At 39.3% G+C, this 2603-nt stretch overlaps 1 pseudogene across 1 annotated transcript in view; it reads left to right on the plus strand.

Annotated features, from left to right (window-relative positions):
• The window catches only part of LOC306861436 (ubiquitin carboxyl-terminal hydrolase 15-like), a 30117-nt pseudogene extending 28216 nt beyond the window's left edge, over positions 1-1901 (plus strand). Inside the window, exon 22 of the transcript XR_013786078.1 lies at positions 1130-1901. The product of XR_013786078.1 is annotated as a ubiquitin carboxyl-terminal hydrolase 15-like (transcript). The remainder of the gene's footprint in view (positions 1-1129) is intronic.
• Positions 1902-2603: the final 702 nt, after the last annotated feature.

The raw sequence follows: 2603 nt of genomic DNA on the forward strand, positions 1-2603 counted from the left end.
GGGCCGATGTCCGAAAAACAGAATTTGAAGAATCCAGTCATAAAAAACGCAATTTACTGTAAAACGCGGAATATCATGGAATTTGCCCAATTTGGGATGAATAAATCATAAGTAGGTCAAAATGTGGTATGATGGAGCGGCTGTGAATATTAAGCCACAGAAACATCATTTAAATATGACTCCTGGATGTTCTGTGTCTGTGTGAATGAATGACGCAGAAGCGTGAGACGCTCGCGGGGAGTTCAGTCTCTGCCGTCTCAATATACGAGCACATGAACACACCAACATGATCTCTGGAGCTGCTCTGAGAGGCACTTCATCAGCACCATCTCATCTTCATCTCATACACACCTAAAGGCCTTCACAGAAACCCCTCAAAACTGTTTGGTTCAACTGGAACAAATAGTGACACATATATTAGTTAATGTAGTGATTGTATTATGACCAATAATTATCAAAAAATATATTTTTTAAGGAATATTGACCAGAAAATGTATTTACCAGTAAATGCTAAAATTTAATGAAAGTATTACAATAGAATCCAGAAAATTTATGGAAAACAGATTCACAGAGTTTGAGAAAACTAATTTTGAGAAAAATAAAATGTAGAGCCTTAAAAAATATAATTTTATTAAACTTTTAATAAATTGCTATTTGCAAGTTTCATGGTTGTAATTTATTAGACATGCTTTTTGATTAATATTTTTAATGTAACCATTAAAACAGTCTAGAAAAAAATAAATTGAGAATAATTAAAACCAACATTTGGGAAAAAATAAAAGGGATTATATAGGGCCCTATTTATTTAATTTGTGTCTTTTATTTTATTGTATTTGTCCTTTAGTTTGTTACAGAATGTCTATATCATGATATAAAATGACTGTATAATGAAATAATATTTGGCTTTATGCTTTTAGCTAACTTGACAAGCTCTCTGCACACCTGTAGACTCAGTAGCTCCTCCTCCTTTTGAAACAGATCAAATGAGTTTAAGCGCCATGTGGATCACGTGTTATTCAGGTGTAGTGCTGTGGTTCTGTGTGTTTGTGGCAGTATGGGACTCTGTATCGTGACACGCTAACACGAGTGAATGATGTTCTCCCGTGTGTGTGTGTGTGTGTTGGTCCAGTCGAAGGCGGCGTATGTGCTCTTCTACCAGCGGCAGGACACGGTCACGGGCACGGGCTACTTCTCTCTGGACCGCGAGACTCCTGACGAGACGCAGACGCCGCAGGACGAGCCCGGCGCAGCCGCAGACGCCGCTCAGAGCGAGGAGGAGGAGGAGGAGGATCTGAACGACAACCAGCGGGAGGAAGAGCTCAGCCCGGGCCCAGACGTCAACATGAGCAGCAACTGAGCTGAACCTCAAAGCCATAGCGCCTGCGCAGACGGGCACGAATGTACGCAGACGCCCGCTGACAGACAGAGCTTCTGCATGAGTCGAGAGCGAGAGCTGCCACACTTTACAGCGCTTGATTTGTTTTGTACATCTCACCGAACGGACTTCTGACCGCTCTGTGTCCACTGCGTTAGTTTAGCGTCTCACCTCAGCCTTAACGGGGGTCTCAGACTGCACAGACCTCACAGTCCGCTCGTGACAGGAGTGAAGAGGAGGCGGTGGGTTTGATGAATGCCCCTCGCTCGCTGCTGCGGTTTATAAACCCTGTACAGAAGAGTTCACTCTGTGAGTGCACATTTGATTTATTTATTAATACAGAAGGCAGAGCGTGGAGTGACTGCGACCGGATCCGTCTGCGGGACGCCTGGGGTTTTGTAAATCGAACTGAAGTCCTTGCATGATTCGGGGACTTCCTTTAGCTGCACTTGAGTTCACTTTGGTTTACATTTGAAATGTGCATGTGTATTTATATACAGACTTCAATAAATCTGACTCCAGTCTGGTGTTGCGTTGCTTCATCACCAACACTAACGGCACCCTTCACTGGAAGGACTGAGAAGTAATGCATGTTGTTTTATTATAAACACTGCTGGTTTATGCTTGTTATTGTCAGTGCAATAGAAGAAATCTTGGTAATACTTTACAGTGAGGTTATTTAACACGAGTTAATGCATTAAATAACAGAGTTACTCAAATCTTGAAAAAAATTCAAATTTAACCCATTATTATAATTATCTTGCAACGCTTTTGCCAAGTGTTTGAAAGATATAGTGATCAAAAGCAAAATGATTTAGGTGCAGACTAGCAATGCATTTGATACTGAATTAATCATCTTTGTTAATGTTAGTTTAGAGAAATACATCTGTGAGCTCAAACCCATTCAACATTACAACCTTTGATTTAGTAGTTTATTAGTAAAATTAACATTAAGATTAAACACTTTACAACTATTATTCTTTGCTAGTTCATGTAAACTAATGTAGCTAACCATGTTGTGAAGTGGACAGCATTTTTATTTTAACAAAGTTAAAAATCCAGATGGACCACACGCACACAATAAATTAAATCATAAATAACTTTTACAGTGTTTAAGTGGGTAAATAAACAGTATATCAAAATCATATGTTCTTGCAAAATATACATTAAAACTGGTTTAAAAGTCAACATTTCTCTTATAACAGAAATCTTTGAGATGATGGATAAG

Source organism: Barbus barbus, assembly GCF_936440315.1.
Source record: "Barbus barbus genome assembly, chromosome: 42".
Taxonomy (NCBI): Eukaryota; Metazoa; Chordata; class Actinopteri; order Cypriniformes; family Cyprinidae; genus Barbus; species Barbus barbus.